Genomic DNA, 11,831 nt, shown 5'->3' on the forward strand with positions numbered 1-11,831 from the left:
ACTGAAGTTTGTCTTTTTATATCTTGTAACTATTTCAAAGAAACCGGCTAATTGGGGCAGCCGCTTAATTTGGCCTATGCGGCCATTAAGCAGAATCAACTGTATATACAGTACGAATGGTGACTTTCTTTTATGGGTTAGTGCTTTTAAAATTATTAGACATTTTAACTTACAATAGTTTTTCTATCTTGCTGCATGTCAGTGTTATTCTAGGATTTCAGGCTCTGCTTTGTAAGTTGGTTTAGGATTGGAATGATGAATTCCAATCTAGTCTAATCTAACTTCTGCAAGATTCTCTAATGCTGCAAATATATATTTTTTCAGTGGTTGTAACTCTTTCAGTTGAACATCCAAAATTCAATTTGCAAAGGTATTAATTTCGGCCAAAGACCTTGCTGAGGTTTATTATTTGCTCTTCAAATACCTAATCAGTACTCGAGGAAGCAAAGCCTTAACAATTCATCATCACCTTCTGTTCCTTCATATGTAGAAAATATTTAGGAAACACATGCACATTACTCACATTAGTCATGTAAATTTGCACCAAAGTTCATGTAAGCCTTATAATCTTGCTTGCATTTTTCCAGAAATTTGCTGGTGCAGTAACCACACCAGATAATGGATTGTTAAAAATATTTTTATAAACTCAGAAAATCAACGAAGGTTGCTCGACAGTTGTGGGACAGCTCAAATACTGTCAGCTCTTATAAAGTTAAATCAAGCAACATATGCAACAGCAGGGCTTCACTTCCTGATGAGCTCAGTGCCTTCTCTGCTCACTTTCACCATCAAAACATGGAGGAACCATCACAAACCCACACAGCCCCCAATGATCCTGTGGTTTCGGTCTCTGAAACTGTTGTGAAAAACATAGAAACATAGAAAATGTACAGCACAATACAGGCCTTTTGGCCCACAAAGTTGTGCTGAACGTGTCCCTACCTCAGAAATTGCTAGGCTAACCCTCTATTTTTCTAAGCTCCATGTACCTATCCAAGAGTCTCTTAAAAGACCCGATCGTATCCACCTCCACCGTCTTTGCTGGCAGCCCATTCCACAGACTCATCACTCCCTGAGAAAAAATGTACCCCTGACATCTCCTCTGTACCTACTCTGCAGCAACTTAAACCTGTGTCCTCTTGTGGCAACCATTTCAGCCCTGGGAAAAAGCCTCTGACTATCCACATGATCAATACCTCTCTGCATCTTATACACCTCTATCAGGTCACCTTTCATCCTCTGTCACTCCAAGGAGAAAAGGCTGAGTTCACTCAACCTATTCTCATAAGGCATGCTCCCAAATCCAAGCAACATCCTTGTAACTTTCCTCTGCACCCTTTCTATGGTTTCCACATCCTTCCTGTAGTGAGACGAACAGAACTGAGCACAGTACTCCAAGTGGGGTCTGACCAGGGTCCTATATAGCTGCAACATTACCTCTTGGCTCCTAAATTCAATTCCACATTTGATGAAGACCAATACACCATACACCTTCTTAACCACAGAGTCAACCTGCACTGCTGCTTTGAGTGTCCTATGGACTCGGACCCCAAGATCCCTCTGATCCTCCACACTGCCAGGAGTCTTCCCATTAATACTATATTCTGCCATCATATTTGACCTACCAAAATGAACCACTTCACACTTATCTGGGTTGAACTCCATCTGCCACTTCTCAGCCCAGTTTTGCATTCTATCAATGTCCCACTGTAAACTCTGACAGGCCTCCACACTATTCACAACACCTCTGACCTTTGTGTCATCAGCAAACTTACTAACCCATCCCTCCACTTCCTTATCCAGGTCATTTATAAAAATCACGGAGTAAGGGTCCCAGAATAGATTCCTGAGGCACCCCACTGGTGACCGACCTCCATGCATGAGCAGCCTTCAGGAGGGTGAGCCCATGAAAAGCATCCAGCCCAGATGGTACCTGGCCAAGTATTAAAAATCCGTGCTGATCAACTGTGTGAGGTGTTCATTTAGATCTTTAACTTCTCACTTTGGCAGACTGAGATACTCACCTGCTTCAAGCAGGCTTCAATTATATTGGTTCCTAAGAAGAACACAGTGACCTGCTTCGGCTTCAATTACTATTGTCCAGTCACACTTACATCCAGGGTGATGAAGTGTTTTGAGAAGCTGGTGATGAAACATATCAACTCCTGCCTGAGAAGTGTCTTGGATCTGCTCCAATTTACCTACTGGGGCAACAGGTTAACAGCAGATGCAATCTCATTGGATCTTCTCAAACCTGGAACATTTGAACAGCAAAGGTGAACACATCAGGATGATCTTTATTGTCTGCAGCTCAGCATTCAATACCTGCATCCCATCAAAACTAATCAATAGTCTTCCAGACTTTGGTCTCAATACCTCCTGTGGAATTGAATCCTCAATTTCCTCACTTGCCAACCACAATCAGTTTGGATTGGCAACAACATCTCCTCCAAAATTTCTGGTAGCACAGGTGCAGCACAAGGCTGTGTGCTTAGGCCCTGCTGTACTCAGGTTACACTTACGACTGTGAGACTAAGCACACCTCCAATGTCATATTCAAGTTTGCTGAAACAAAAGTGAGGATGAATCAGCATATAGGAGGAAGATTGAAAACCTGGCTGAGCGGTGCCTTAACACCAATCTTTTATTCAATATTAGCAAGACCAAGGAACTGATTATTGACTTCAAGAGAAGAAATTCAGAGGTCCATGAGGAGTAAGATAGAGGTGGACAGGATCAGCAATTTAAAATTACTTCTTGCAATTACTTCAGAGGGCATGTCCTGGACCCAGTATGTAACCATATAACCATATAACAATTACAGCATGGAAAAACGCCATCTCGGCCCTTCTAGTCCATGCCGAATGCTTACTCTCACCTAGTTCCACTGGCCCGCACTCAGGCCTTAACCCTCTATTCCTTTCCTGTCCATATACCTATCCAATTTTACTTTAAATGACAATACCGAAACTGCCTCTACCACTTCTACTGGAAGCTCATTCCACACAGCTACCACTCTCTGAGTAAAGAAATTCCCCCTTGTGTTACCCTTAAACTTCTGCCCCCTAAGTCTCAACTCTTGTCCTCTTGTTTGAATCTCCCCTACTCTCAATGGAAGAAGCCTATCCAAGTCAACTCTATCTATCTCCCTCATAATTTTAAATACCTCTATCAAGTCCCCCCTCAACTTTCTACGCTCCAAAGAATAAAGACTTAACTTGTTCAACCTTTCTCTGTAACTTAGGTGCTGAAACCCAGGTAATATTCTAGTAAATCTTCTCTGTACTCTCTCTATTTTGTTGACATCTTTCCTATAATTCGGTGACCAGAACTGTACACAATACTCCAAATTCAGTCTTACCAATGCCTTGTACAATTTTAACATTACATCCCAACTCCTATACTCAATGCTCTGATTTATAAAGGCCAGCATACCAAAAGTTTTCTTCACCACCCTATCGACATGAGATTCCACCTTCAGGGAACTATGCACCATTATTCCTAGATAACTCTGTTCGACTGCATTCTTTAATGCCCTACTATTTATTATGTACTTTGGTAATAAATTTACTTTTAGCTTACATTTTGCATTTCTAGTTCAATTTGCATTTCTTCTTTATTAACCATATAACAATCACGGCACGGAAACAGGCCATCTCGGCCCTCCTAGTCCGTGCCGAACTCTTAATCTCACCTAGTCCCACCTACCTGCACTCAGCCCATAACCCTCCACTCCTTTCCTGTCCATACACCTATCCAATTTTACCTTAAATGACACAACTGAACTGGCCTCTACTACTTCTACAGGAAGCTCATTCCACACAGCTATCACTCTGAGTAAAGAAATACCCCCTCGTGTTTCCCTTAAACTTCTGCCCCCTAACTCTCAAGTCATGTCCTCTCATTTGAATCTCCCCTCCTCTCAATGGAAACAGCCTATTCACGTCAAATCTATCTATCCCTCTCAAAATTTTAAATACCTCGATCAAATCCCCCCTCAACCTTCTACGCTCCAATGAATAGAGACCTAACTTGTTACTGTACTGTTTTATACTGTTTTATAGAGTCATAGAACACTGCAGCACAGGAACAGGATCTTTGACCCTTCTAGTCTGTGTCAAAACATTAACTTAGCTAGTCCCAATGATCTGCACTCAGACCATAGCCTTAAGTACCTCTCACATCCATGTACCTATCCTACTTCTCTTAAGTGTTGAAATCAAAATTGCCTCCATCACTTACGTTAGCAGCTCATTCCACACTTTTACCACTCTCTCAGTGAAGAAATTCTTCCTCGTGTTCCCATTAAACATTTCATCTTTCACCCTTAACCCATGACCTCTAGTTGTAGTCTCACTCAACCTCAGTGGAAAAAGCCTGCCTGCATTTACCTTGTTTATACCCTTCATAATTTTATATACCTCTATCAAATCTCCCCTCGTTCTTCTATATTCTAGGGAATTAAGTCCTAACTTATTCAACCTTCCCCTATAACTCAGGGCCTCAAGTCCCAGCAATATCCTTGTAAATTTTCTCTGCACTCTTTCAATCCTATTTACATCTTTCTTGTAGGCAGGTGACCAAAACTGGACACAATACTCAAAATTAGGCTTCACCAACATCTCATACAACTTCAACATAACATCCCAAATCCTGTACTCAGTACTTTGATTTATGAAGGCCAAGGTACCGAAAACTTTCCTTACAACACTGTCTACCTGTGACGCCACTTACAAGTATCTGTATTCCCAGATCCCTCTGTTTGACCACACTCCTAAGTGCACTTCCACTCATTGTGTAAGATCTACCCTGGCTGGTATTCCCAAAGTGCAACACCCCACACTTGTCTGCATTAAATTCCATCTACTATTTTTCTTCCAATTTTTCCGGCTGTTCCAGATACTGTAACATGCATTGGTAGTCTTCCTTGCTGTCCACTACATCTTGAAACTTGGTGTCATCTGCAGATTTGCTGATCCAGTTTACCACATTAACATCCAAATTGTTGATATAGACGATGAACAACAATGGACCAAACACCTATCCCTGGGGCATACTACTAGTCACAAGATTCCAGTCAGAGAGTCAACCATCTGCTACAACTCTCCGACTTCTCCAATTTACTACTTCATCTTGAATGCCAATTGACTGAACCTTTTTGACCAAGCTCCCATGCAGGACCTTGTCAATCCTTGTTAAAATTCATGTAGAATACATCCAGTACCTTAACTTTATCAATCTCCTGGTAACTTACTTAAAAAACTCTATAAAATTTGTTGGACATGATTTACCACACACACAAGGGCATATTGACTACCCCTAATCAGTCCCCGTCTATCTAAATACTTATTAATCCAGTCCTTTAGACCATGAAACCTTAAGATATAGGCAGAAGTAGGCCATTTGGCCCATCGAGTCTGCTCCGCCATTCAATCTTGGCTGATCCAATTTTTCCTGTCATTCCAACTCCCCTGCATTCTTTTCATACCCTTTGATGCCCTGGTTAATCAAGAACCTATCTATCTCTTCCTTAAGTGCACCCAATAACTTGACATCCATAGCTGCTCATGGCAACAAATTCTAGAGATTTACCAGCCTCTGACTAAAGTAATTTCTCCGCATGTCAATTCTAAATCCTGAAATCATGTCTTCTTATTCTAGACTCCCCTACCATGGGAAATAACTTTGCCATATCTAATCTGTTCAGGTCTTTTAACTTTTGAGGTTTGACAAAACTTTTAATGTTTCTATGAGATCCCCCCCTCATTCTCCTGAACTCCAGGGAATACAGCCCAAGAGCTGCCAGACATTGCTCATACAGTAACCTTTTCATTCCAGGGATCACTCTTGTGAATTTTCTCTGAACCCTCTCCAATGTCAGTATATCCTTTCTAAAATAAGGAGCCCAAAACTGGACACAATACTCCAAGTGTGGTCTCACAAGTGCCTTATAGAGCCTCAACATCACAACCCTGCTCTTATATTCTATACCTCTAGAAATGAATACCAACATTGCATTCACCTCCTTCACCACCAGTTCAACCTGGAGGTTAACCTTTAGGATATCCTGCACAAGAACTCCCAGGTCCCGTATCTCTGTATTTTGAATTCTCTCTCCAACTAAATAATAGTCTGCCCATTTATTTCTTCCATCAAAGTGCATGACCATGCACTTTCCTACATTGTATTTCATTTGCAACTTCTTTGCCCATTCCCCTAAACTATCTAAGTCTCTCTGCAGGCTCTGTTTCCTCAACACTACCTGCTCCTCCACCTATCTTTGTATCATTGGCAAATTTAATCAAAAATCCTTTAATACCATAGTCCAAATCATTGACATACATTGGAAAAAGCAACACTGAACCCTGTGGAACTCCACTGGTAACCGGCAGCCAACCAGATCCCTTTATTCTCACTCCCTGTTTTTTGCTGATCAGCCAATACTCCACCCATGCTAGTAACTTCCCTGTAACTTCCATGGGCTCTTATCTTGTTAAGCAGCCTCATGTGTGGCACCTTGCTAAAGGCCTGAAAACCCAAGTGCACCATGTCTACTGCATCCCCTTTGTCTATCCTGCTTGTAATTTCCTTAAAGAATTGCAGTAGGTTTGTCAGGCAGGATTTTCCTTTCAGGAAACCATGCTGGCTTTGTCTTATCCTGTCATGTGCCTCCAGGTACTCTGTAATCTCATCCCTAACTATTGATTTTAACAACTTTCCAACCACTGATGTCAGGCTAACAGGCCTTTAGTTTCCTTTCTGTTGCCGCCCACCCTTCTTAAATAGCGCCGATCAGTACAACGCCAGAATCTATCGATTCTTGAAAGATCACTGTTAAGGCCTCTGCGACCTCTCCAGCTACTTCCTTCAAAACCCGAAGGTGAAGGTTTCAGTTCCAGGAGATTTATCCACCCTCAGACCATTAAGCTTCCTGAGCACTTTCTGAGTTGTAATTTTCACCGCACATACTTCTCTTCCCTGACACTCTTGAATGTCTGATATACTGCAGATGTCTTCCACTGTGAAGACTGATGCAAATACGCATTCAGTTCCTCTGCCATTTCTGTGTCTCTCACTACAATATCTCCAGTGTCATTTTCCACTTGTCCTATATCTACCCTCAACTCTTTTGCCTTTTATATACTTAAAAAAGCTTTTTGTATCTTTTTTGATGTGTCACCAGCTTCCTTTCTTAATCCATCTTTTCCTTCCTAATGACTTTCTTAGTTTCCTTCTGCAAGTTTTTAAAAGCTTCCCATCTTCTATCTTGCTACTAGCTTTGGCTTCCTTATATGCCCTTTCTTTTGATTTTACTTTGGCTCTGACTTCATTTGTCAGCCATGGCAGTGTCTTTTTACCATTGGAAAATTTCTTCTTATTTGGAATATATCTCTCTTGCACTCCCCTCATTTTCCACAGAAACTCCAGCTATTTCTGCTCTTCCATCCTTCCTGCTAGTGTCCCTTTCCAGTCAACCTTAGCCAGTTCCCCTCTCAAGCAATTGTAATTTCCTTTATTCCACTGAAATACCAACACATTCGAATTTGGTTTGTCCTTCTCAAATTTCAAAGTTAACTCGATTATATTGTGATCACAGCTCCCTAAGGTTCCTTAACCTTAAACTCCCTTATCACTTCCGGATCATTGCACAACACCTAATCCAGCACAGCCGATCCCCTGGTGGTCTCAACAACAAGCTGTTCTAAAGAGCCATCCCTTAGACATTCTACAAGTTCTCTCTCTTGAGGTCCAGTACTGACCCTGGTTTCCCCAATCCACTTTCATGTTAAAACCCCCAACACTTATCATGACATTGCCCTTTTGACATGCCTTTTCTATCTTCTGCTATAATTTGTAATCCATATCCCGGCTGCTGTTTGGAGGGCTGTATATAACTGGCATTAGGGTCCATTTACCTTTGTCATTTCTTAACTCAACCCATAGTGACTCTAGACCTTCTGATCCCATGTCAACCCTTTCTAATGATTTAGTATTATTTCTTAAACACGGGGCCACACTACCCCCTCTGCCTACTAAACTATCTTTCTGATACACCATATATCCTTGGACGTTCAACTCCCAATGGCAGCTATCCTTTAGCCAAGTTTCAGAGATGGCCACAACGTCATACTTGCCAATCTGTAGCTGAATTTCAAGATCATCCATTTTTTTTATTATGCTGCATACATTCAAATATAACTCTTTCAGTCCAGTAGTTGTTGCTTTCTCTTTTAACTGCACCATGCCTCTATTGCCCTGTAACTCATCCCACTCCCTGTGATTGTGCCTCATCTCCTGCCTGTCCTTTATATCATCTCTATTGCACGCAATCTTTGATTTATTTCTGTTTTCCCCTTCCTCAGCCCTATCATTCCAGTTCACATCCCCTTGCCAAATTAGTTTAAACCCCCTCTAACAGCTCTATTAAACCTGCCTGCTAGGATATTGGACCCCTTTGGGTTCAGGTGTAGCCCATCCTGTTTGTACAGGTCGTACCCCCCCCCCCAGAAAATGCCCCAATAATTCAGGAAACAAAAGCCCTATCCCATATACCAGTCTCTCAGCCACACATTAGTATGCCTGATCATGCTATTCTTGCACTCGTTAGTATGTGGCACAGGCAGCAATCCTAAAGTTACTACCCTTGAGGTCCTGGTTTTCAGCATCCTACCTCACTCTCTGAATTCTCTTTTCAAGACCTCCTCCCTTTTTCTATCTATATCACTAGTACCAACATATACCAAGACTAATGGCTATTCATCCTCTCCCTTCAGAATACTCTGCACCTGATACAAGTCATCTTGTACCGTGGCACCTGGGAGGCAACACACCATACAGGTATCTCTGTCAGGCTGACAGAACCTCCCATCTGTTCCCCTCACTATAGAATCCCCTATGACTACCACATTCCTCATCTTCCTCTCTCCCTTCTGCACCATGGAACCAGGCTCAGTGCCAGAGATCCGATCACCGTGGTCATCCTCTGTCAGGTCACCCCCTCAACAGCATCCAAAACGAGATAACAATTACTGAGGAGGATGGCCAGAGGGGTGCACTCTTCTATCTGAACTCTTCCTATCCCTTCCCTGACAGTCACCCACTTGGCTAACTCCTGCAGCCTCGGAGTGACTAACACTTTGTAGCTCCTATCTATCTCCTGCTCACTTTCTCTTATAAGCTTAGAATCCAAGTCACTTTGAATACCTTCCAATAACGTTCTCACTACTGATGTCAGGCTCACCAGCCCATAATTTCCTGACTTAAACAACACACACAAAATGCTGGAGGAACACAACACGCCAGGCAGCATCTATCAGGAGAAGCACTGTCGATGTTTTGGGCAGAGACCCTTCGTCAGGACTAACTGAAAGGAAAGATAGTGAGAGATTTGAAAGTAGTGGGGGGAGGGGGAAATGCAAAATGATAGGAGAAGACCGGAGGGGATGGGATTCGCTGAACACCTACGCTCGGTCCGCCAGAGAAAGCAGGATCTTCCAGTGGCGACACATATTAATTCCACGTCCCATTCCTATTCTGATATGTCTATCCAAGGCCTCCTCTACTGTCAAAATGAATCCAAACTCAGGTTGAAGGAACAACACCATATATACCGGCTGGGTAGCCTCCAACCTGCTGGCAAGAACATTGACTTCTCTAACTTCTGTTAATGCCCCTCCTCCCCTTCTTACCCCATCCCTGACATATTTAGTTGTTTGCCTGTTCTCCATCTCTCTCTGGTGCTTCCCCCCCTCCCCCTTTCTTTCTCCCGAGGCTTCCCATCCCATGATCCTTTCCCTTCTCCAGCTCTGTATCACTTTCGCCAATCACCTTTCCAGCTCTCCGCTTCATCCCAACCCCTCCGGTCTTCTCCTATCATTTCGCATTTCCCCCTCCCCCCACTACTTTCCTTTCAGTAAGTCCTGCCAAAGAGTCTCGGCCTGAAACATCGACAGTGCTTCTCCTTATAGATGCTGCCTGGCCTGTTGTGTTCCACCAGCATTTTGTGTGTGTTGTTTGAATTTTCAGCATCTGCAGATTTCCTCGTGTTTGCTCTTTAAATTTCATGACTTACTCTTGAAACCTTTCTTAAACAACAGAATAACATTAGCTATACTCCAATACTTCAGCACCTCAGCTATGGCTAAGGATATTTTAAATATCTCTGCTAAAGCCCTTTATAATTTGTTCGTACCTGCCTATAGCTGCTCTGCACCTCCTATTTCTTAACCAGGGCCTCAATATTTTTTGAAAACCAAGGTTTCTTAAACCTGTCGTCCTTATCTTTTAATTTGGCAGGAATATACAAACTATGTACTCTCAAAGTTTTCCTTTTGAAGGCCTCCCACTTACTGAGCATACCTTTGCCAGAAAACAACCTGTTCCAATATGCACTTGCCAATTCCTTTCTGATATCATCAAAATTTCCCTTTCTTCAATTTAGAATCTTAACCCAGGGAGGAGACAGTAGACAATAGGTGCAGGAGTAGGCCATTCAACCCTTCAAGCCAGCACCGCCATTCACTGTGATCATGGCTGATCATCCACAATCAGTACCCCGTTACTGCCTTCTCCCCATATCCCTTGACTTTTCTATCCTTTGTCATAATTACCTTGAAGGTAATGACATTATGATCACTGGATGCAAAGTGTTCTCCTACGCAAACTTCTGTCACCTCTCCTGTCTCATTTCCTAATAAGAGATCCAGTGTGGGACTCTCTTAATTGGGATTTCTCTTTCTTGAATGTGATTATGATGCTGTTTTGCTGCTTTGAACACTTCAGTGTTATCACTGGTTGAGAAACACTTTTATTTCAGCAAGTAAACAAAAAGAAGTAGCTCGGGTGGCTTCTCAAAAGCTAGCAACACTTAGAGAACATCTTCCATTTTTTATTATCAGTGTGTAAATATAACTAAGTTATTTGTTAAAATTTAGTTTTTTAACTGTAGTCAGGTCACATTTAAAAACAAACAGTTGTACTAGCTTCAACAGAGGCAAATTTAATTTACATTTCCAAATTAACAAAACAAATAATTTTTGTTCTGATAGTAACTGATCTCTCCAGAACTAAATTTCTTATGGATTACTTGGTCTCTCCAGAAATAGATCACTATGTGTGTGTTGCTTGGATTTCCAGCATCTGCAGATTTTCTCTTGTTTGGATTTCTTCTCATAGTGCCAAAATCACTAATGTTTCATCAAAGATTGAGTTCAGACTTGTGAATTAAGGATTGTGTGGTTTTCAGGCAACTTATAACGAATAATTGTTGCTCCACAGTCTTCAGTGACCTAATGCCCACTGAAGAAGAAGTTACCTCCACACCATAAGTCACTCACGTGGAATTTTCAGCAGCACAACACTCCTTCAGCAAACTGGCCAAAATTATTTATTAAAAACACTGAAAGGTGATGAACTACAATTTAGAAGGAGAAAATGTGCTTTAGAAACCAAAATCAAATCTATTTAGGATGTCACCTCTGTCAATCATGCCTGTCCTCATATATTCCAGATCGGATGGAAGAATCCTTGGCTCTCTTTCACTTTCCAGTTGGGGAGTGAATATTCTTTGTTCATGTGTCATATGCTTGCTTTTCAGATGTTAATTTATATTAGTTCAATTAGTTTCTTCAAAAGTAAAAATTGCAACCATTTATCAGGAGGGAACATCCTGATCAGATGGATAAGTGTCATTAAGAGATCTACTCAGAAGAGGTACATACTACAGAGGGAAAGCTGTATAGGCAACTATTCAAAGTATCCTGTGCTGATAAAATTTTCCATGACAAGCAGCATCAGAATCAAGTTTGTTATCACTATCTTATATGACATGA

Source organism: Hypanus sabinus, chromosome 1, assembly GCF_030144855.1.
Source record: "Hypanus sabinus isolate sHypSab1 chromosome 1, sHypSab1.hap1, whole genome shotgun sequence".
NCBI lineage: Eukaryota > Metazoa > Chordata > Chondrichthyes > Myliobatiformes > Dasyatidae > Hypanus > Hypanus sabinus.